The 7,525-nt window shown below is 51.7% G+C and overlaps 1 long non-coding RNA gene across 1 annotated transcript; it reads right to left on the reverse strand.

The window, feature by feature from the left end:
- Nucleotides 1-279: 279 nt before the first annotated feature.
- Nucleotides 280-2,625, reverse strand: LOC144146670 (uncharacterized). The gene is made up of 3 exons (XR_013317689.1): nucleotides 2,492-2,625; nucleotides 1,605-1,660; nucleotides 280-332 (listed from the first exon to the last, which is right to left on the reverse strand). It is a non-coding gene; the product is annotated as an uncharacterized LOC144146670 (long non-coding RNA).
- Between the last annotated feature and the right edge of the window lie 4,900 nt (nucleotides 2,626-7,525).

Here is a 7,525-nt window from a genome sequence, read left to right on the forward strand (position 1 = left end):
ACGTCATTCTTGCTCATAACACGTCACTGTGGCGCAAAATTTTAAAGTTTTTAAATACTTCTTGCTTTTTTTCGTTAAAAAACATCTTTTGGGGCTGTAATGGAGCTTAGTGAGGTACTGAATCCTAGTTCTTTCAAATTACACGAAGTTGTATTTTGTCTTCGTGGCTCCTTTAAACATGAGCCATTTTTACCTGCTGTGCCATATACACCTAAACGTTCTTCCATGGGCATGTCTGCGAGAACAGAGGACCTGGAACTTAGTTCTTTACAGGCACACTTACGGTGTTGCGCCCATGAAGAATGGCTCCACTAGTATCCCGTATGGAACGACTGCAACAAAAACAGAAGTACGCGTGAGCAACACAGAAAAAAATTCGCAACTGGTCTAGCTTGTAGTGCTTTTTCAGCATTTCTAGTAGCGCACGCTAGAAACTGACTCCAGAAGGAAGTAGACAAACAAAAGCACTGTTACTCGCAAATGAAATTTTATTACAGCTGACACAGACCTAAATACCAACAACCTTAAACCCATGCGACAACTCATCATACTTCGAGATGCTGAAGAGCTACACAGAGGGCGGCGCGTTTTCTTAATGCGCCTTTCCATCATCATCAGCAGCAGAAGCAGCAGCATAGTTCTCATTATGTGCCTTTTGCACAACATAAAAATCCGGCCGTTACGATGCTTCGAAAACACACAGGAGGGGGACACGTTGGTTCTTCCAGCTAAAATAAAACTGAATGGTCACGCTGTTGATTATTAGTGTATTATCAAAGGCCTTAAGAAGTCAGCATTATTTTGGCAATCCTGCGTTATTGCGAATTTATTTGCGCTGTGACAACAGCAGTGTGTGAAACCTAAAATTTAATGGTTTCTAAAGGAATTACCAAGAACGCAGCCTCCAATTCGTAGGCAGTGGCCTTTACGAGATTATGTTTCAGATGTTTTTTAAAGCAAGAGCTACTAGTTAGCACCCCACGGAGACGCCAAGTTCGCGTATCTTATAGGCGTAAATCATTGCCGCAGCCTTTCGGTTGGGTTTTATTCACTGATTCTAGCGCGCATGTTTACATTGTACAATTGTATGGAGCCGTTCATAGAGAGAGCAGAACGGAGAACAGGTACCCGGTACCTGGTACGGTACGGTACCCGGGTATGGTACCCGGTACACCCGGTACCCGGTAACAGGTACGGTACCCGGTACACCCACGCATGCGCACAACCAGATTTTTCGCCCCTGTGCACGCTCAGTAGCGCCGGTCGCCAACCGGGTAACGTACCGGAACCGGTTCTCCACTGTGCTATAACTCTCTAATTGTAGCCGCTCAAGTATCGAAAAATATTGAAATATATTCATAACATAACCTCCACAAATTCTTCAGATAAACGTTATCCCTCATATATCACTCGTGTTGTTCCAGCACCCGCTAGCTTACACGTTTCTTTATTTCGACTTCCGCTACAGCGAGCAAGGATGACGAGGAAAGCAGAAAGTTTTGCTGAGTTGCCTTGCACTAAATAGTGCCCAGTAGAACCATCCTGTCGCATCAATTACTTTCTGGCGGTCGCACAAAACAAATAGTGCACTTCAGTCCACTCACACAAGGTGTTCTTTATCGGGTCGTAGACCGGTGTCAGTCCCATGTGGTTGACGCCACTGAAAAGACACGAAAACTGCCAGATGAACGTGGGAGCCTGAATGGAAACAAGGTACTGCGAACTCAAGTCAGCATTGGCAACAGTGCCGAAAAAACCTCAGGTGACTAAGCATTTATTCTTCATTTTAAGTGAACGACCATTCACGCGTAAATCCGTTCTGGCGTCGGGTGGACATATCGTGTGGGTTTTTGAACGCAGGTTACGTGTTAGCGTGGAAACTGTTTCAATAGTACAATTTTTAAAGCTTGGCACATCCCTGCTGAAAACAAAAACTGATTGAAAGAGTGCAAAACCTTTAGTTCGTTTTTTTTTGCATGTTTTCTATGTACCATCCTTGCTTCTAACGAAGTTGCGTGATCTGATTCTGTCGGAAACCGAACCTGTATTGAGATCGCTGTGCAGTTTTGTTGCATCACCTTCGCTCAGCGTCCCTTATCACTCCCGTCTGTTTCTAACTGTATCGTGTCAACAGGTTCATCGGCAATCCTACAAACTATGTGATCGGTATAACCAAGTGTTCATTCACATTCTCTAGTAATTACCACCGGCCGATCGCAGCTGAATTTAATTCTGGCGTTGCCTGGAGCGCTGCCTGAATTTCTACCTGCCTGCAGCATTCCGAATCATAGCCTGAAGATAAACATAAACAAAGCCGTCTATATATATGCTCAAGAAAAGATTTTTGCAAAGTTAGGCCACAACTTCCGTTGCGCCAAGCGCGAACTGTGGCCCAACGTACGAAGAGGAATGGCCTGCATATTGTACGACAACAAAGAGCAAAGCCGATTAAACGCCCCGTTCGTCAGAAAAAGTACGTTGGGCCCTTCACCTGGGTACGAAGGGCACTGCGCCTGAAACCACCGCTCTCTGCACTTGAGCCTTCTTCCTGGCGATGAGCAGCAGGTTCTTGTAGAAGTTGGTCTCGTTGAGGCCTTCGCCCTGGGTTGTTCGAAAGCACAGCATCTGTCATTAGTTCCCTGGCAACAAAATCGCCGCGTTGACTCTTTTCTCGTACTTCGGAATAATACGTTGTCACTGACTGATGGTGAAAAGTACCCAGCACTGCTTCCGCACTCAAAGTCCGCTTATATGAGTTGTAATTAGTACGGCTATCTGGTTTGACTAGAGACATCGTGTGCTTTTGGTGCTCAGTAGTACCCACAGCCACATACGCTGTGCTTGGATGCTTTTATTCCTCCCTATACGTGCGAGCTGTGTGCATAATAATGCGCGTCGCGTGTCAGTGGGCTGTAAAAATTCTACGCTAAGCACTAACCTAACCTAAGCACTACTCGCGCGATTTTTTAAGATGGTAGCATAGTGCGTGCATCGGGAAGAGAACGAAACAGTGGTGAAACTGCACAATGGCGGTACTGTTTCAGTAATGAAAGACCTCGGCAGCTGCACGTGCAGTTGACTCGGGATCCGAATTGACGATCTCCCCTAAGTAATCCCATGAAACCTGCAAGCGCCGAACTCATTTGAAGCGGAAAAGCGGCTGTAGCACATAACTCAACGCGCCGGATAAGGAGCTTTTACCAATGGAGCACCTTCTTGTGCGGATGTTTAAGTTTTCAAATCGGTTCCGGGTTAAAGATGCGTCCATGTTTATTGGTTCAACATGTCAGACCTGATTGATGCGTTTCCTTCCCGGCGAAAACGTCACAAGAAGTCATTCCACTGGTGACATGGAATAACTGAGGCAGCTAGTACCTGCATTCCTGTATTCATTTCCCCATAAAATTCGAGTGCGAGGAATGGGTCACTACATCGGGGACCGTGAAAAATGGGCACTTCTCGATTATGGTGAACGAGGTTGGAGGGACAATGATACAAACGTGAGAGCACTGCTGATCCAGGCCTAACCCGACAGCGTGACAATGAGACCCCGAGCTACGTCATAGGGCATTAGCGACCAAAGGTGTCTTGGCACTAGAGAGTTTAAGCTTACCGTACGTGTTAGTGTGTTACCGTACCGTTTCCGTTGTACCGGCACCTGACTGCGCATGCGCGCGTGGACACGGCGGGGTGGGCCACCTCATCGAAACGAATGCCCAGGCCCGGCGAGGCAGGACCGCCCGTCACCGGAACTAAACCATCCTACCGGAACGTATGCGCTACATGCCCACCCGGGTCCCGGTGCTACGGAAACGGTATGGTAACACGGTAGCACGCTAAGGTGAAACTCTCTGTTGCGGTTAAGTTCCCCCTTCCTTCAGTTCGCTCCAGTTTGCTGGAGTTGGGCTTCGGTCGTCGTTGGCTTCACACGTCGCGGGGCCATGGTTCTTCGTTTTTCGAGCGGAGGACGCTCTGCTGCGTCAGGCCGTCGAGCGCGAGCTCCCGCTCCTCTGCTCGGGCGTCCACACAGCAAGATTTCCAGACTTCGGATCGCCGTGGACAGCTGTTCACTGCACAGCCTCGCTTCTACGCTTCACCGTTCCCGTCAAGATTCATCTCCCGGACGCAGCGTGACGCCAGAATACTGTGTTGGTGTTGTGGTAGCGCACGGCGGTCCCCAGTCACGGTGGCAACGAACAACTTACTCCTCTCCTCTTCTACCCACCTCGTCTATCCTTTTTCTAACTATTGTAACCTTTTCCATCCTTTACTTAATGTTTACTTCTTTCCTATCTTCTCCAAATTTCATCCAGCCAGGTAAAGGTGTCATCCTTCCATAGACAGCTACTAGGCTGGATTTTTTTTTCATTCTTCCTGTTTAATAACCACACACTCTACAACGTCCGAACAGACTTTCACTGCAGCCTAAAGGCCCAACCACATGCAGCGCATTTTCGGCGTCGCGCGAGCGTCAGCGTCATTCGGCGTCGGCGAACCCGCCGCGGTGGCTCAGTGGCTAAGGCGTTGTGCTGCTGAGCACGAGGTCGCGGGTTCGATTCCCGGCCGCGGCGGCCGCTTTTCTGATGGAGGCGAAAAGCAAAAACGCCCGTGTGTACGAGATTTCGGCGCACGTTAAAGATCCCCAGGTGGTCAAAATTAATCCGGAGCCCTCCACTACGGCGCGCCTCATCGCCTGCGTTGCGTCGGCGCGTTAAACCCTACAATCAATCAATTCGGCGTCGGCGAGCGTCAGCGCGCGCGCCAAAATGCATGGCGACGCGGGCTGACGCTCGGGCGACGCCGATATCTACGCTCGCCAGATATCGGCGCAAGCGGCGGAAGCGGCGCTGATGCCAGTTTCCGGTTGTGCCAGTCCGTCTCGCTGTTTTAATGGTGGCCGGCATGCCGAACATCGACGCTGAGGCATTAATAACTGCAGTCGCAGCCCGCCCCTCTCTATGACAGGCTAAACACAAAGATAAAAAGAACAAACCCCGCAAACAGACGTTGTCGGATGAAGTGGCAGCAGCCGTGGCGCCTGGTGTTGCGGACGGAGGTAAGGCACTTGTCACCTGCGCTGCAGCCTGTGCGCATAGTTATTGTAACAAGTCATTGTTTTCGTGTGTTTGCGCCGCAGAAACCGTGCATAAAAAATGGAAATCCCTGCGCTACAAATACCGGCGACTGTTCAATCCCGCGCTGGACGCCGAAAGAAGCGTCGAGCGCGCACGCCGGCGCGTGATTTCGCCGGTCCCATGCGGTTACTCGCCCTCTCCTGCGGGCCCGCGCGTTGACGCCGAACGACGCTGACGCTCGCGCGACGCCGGAAATACGCTGCATGTGGTTGGGCCTTAAGTGCCGAAGAGGTACGAAGTACGCCGCCGAAGGGGTATGATGTACTCCATTTACACCGCCAAGCTGTGCCGCGAAAATTGGATGAACACCTGCGATGGACTGCAGGGCAAGCTTTCGGCGCACAAGACCTGGTGCCTGCTCAGACGCATGATCGACCCACTGAGCAGGAAATCTGTAACCAATCGCAACCTCACGAAGGTGTCGAACGCCTACGGAGGAGACGGCCACAAACTCATTGCGGACAGACTGTCCACGAGTACGCAAAAAGGACGCGGCATGAGACGCGCCCCGCAGAAGTCGGAGCTACTAATGGTGCAACCCGACAGACCGAAGAAAGAGCTGCCGCGGAACGTGGTAGTCAACATCGAAGGCACAGAAGTCAAGCCAACGCAGCAGATCCGGATCCTAGGACTCCTGCTGAAGGACGACCGCAAGGCGTACGCGGCTGTCAACAAGATCAAGACAACGTGCGAACAAATCCTGAGCATGATCCGCAGGGTCACCAACAAGAACCGAGGCATCAAAGAAGACGACGCCCCGCGCCTGGTCCAGCCGTTCGTCGTGTCATGCATCACGTACCCGCCCCGTAGCTCCAACTAACGAAGGCGGACTGGGAAACGCTGAAAACGACGTTCAGAAAAGCGGTCAAGCTCGCCATGGGCGTGCCCGTCCACTAGTCAGCGCAAGAGTTGCTGGGAATGGGCAAGCACAACACGGCGGAAGAAGTAGTGGAAGCCCACCTTTCCAAACAAAGAATGCGGCTGAGCCGAACCAAGCACGGCCGGGCCGTCCTGCGCAAGGCGGGATGGAAGATCTAACCGCAACCGACGACGGAAACGCTACCCCAGGAATGGAGGGACGCGATAAAGACCAAACCGCTCCCCATAAACATGCAGCCGGGGACAAACGACGATACCCTCCGCAAGGGCCAGAACACTAGCCCGGCATCTGGAAGAGGACCCGAAGATTCTCTACGCGGACGCCTCGCTCCCCAAACATGGAACCAGAGCGACGACCATCGACAGACTGGTCACCAGCACGTCGATCAGAACGACGAACCCGTCCGAAGCCGAAGAACTGGCCGTGGCCCTCGCTCTCGCACATCCGGGAGTGAGTACCATGGCCACAGCCTCTAAAACAGCCTACGCAATCTACCGCAAGGAAAGACCTCTCCCGCGGCACTAGTGCTTCTGTCCAGACGCAGGCCACCGGGACGAGCCATAGAGCTCGCGTAGGTGCCGGCTGACTCGCTAGGGGAAGGCAACGAACTCTCCGACTACTACGCCCGAGAACTGACCAACCGGGCCGAGGACGAGCCGGGACTGCCACGCCCCGTCACGAGCTACAGAGACATTACCGAGCTAAACAGAGAAGGCAGGTGTAGGCTCCCGTCCTTTTACACATAACGTACCCAGAGGAGCACGATATCAAGTGCCCGTACTGCAAGAGCAAGGAAGGCACCCTGGCACACGTCACAGCCGAGAGCACTCACCTCAAGAATCCCCACCCCCCCTCCCCCCTAAATTCCTCAGCACCAACCCTCAAGAGCGATGGGAGACCTTGTTGTGCGGCCCCGACCTGACAACCAAGCTCGCGCTGGCAGTCAGGGGCCAGGATATGGGACGCATATGGGACCCGCGAAAAATGTTCCACCCCATCTGGTGCCTGCGTGCACTAACCATTTAATGGGCTTAATAAAGGTTGATTCTCTCTTTCTCTCTTGTATCAGATGGGTAAGCTGGGCGCATGTTTTGTCGAGTTGAGGGATAAGGGCGGCACCAGAGCTATCATGATGGAAAGTAACGCCAAGAATACGTAAAGTATCCACTTGACCCTCGTGGTATGAGATACGTATTGATGTTGTTTATGGCTTGCTGTAGGGTGTCTTTTTGGGCTCCGACTGACTCTTGAATTATCCACAGCGTAATTCCGTTGGCATAGAAAGCATGGTGAAGGTTTGGGATGTGGTCGAGCTCGCTTCACCACTAGGGGAGGTACTACAAACGTATGGGGCCCGTAAAGGCAGTCCGTAAAGGGGAGGACAGTCCTGGTCTGGCAACCATGGTAGCCCCGCGAAAAAATGGCGGGAAAATTTAAGGGTACGCCAGCCGAAATGCTACTGATGAAGTAAAACAATATTAAAGATGAGGGGTGAAATAACGGAGCCTTG

Source organism: Haemaphysalis longicornis, unplaced genomic scaffold (assembly GCF_048455015.1).
Source record: "Haemaphysalis longicornis isolate Haplotype H1 unplaced genomic scaffold, Haemaphysalis longicornis Haplotype H1 scaffold_7, whole genome shotgun sequence".
NCBI classification, from domain to species: domain Eukaryota; kingdom Metazoa; phylum Arthropoda; class Arachnida; order Ixodida; family Ixodidae; genus Haemaphysalis; species Haemaphysalis longicornis.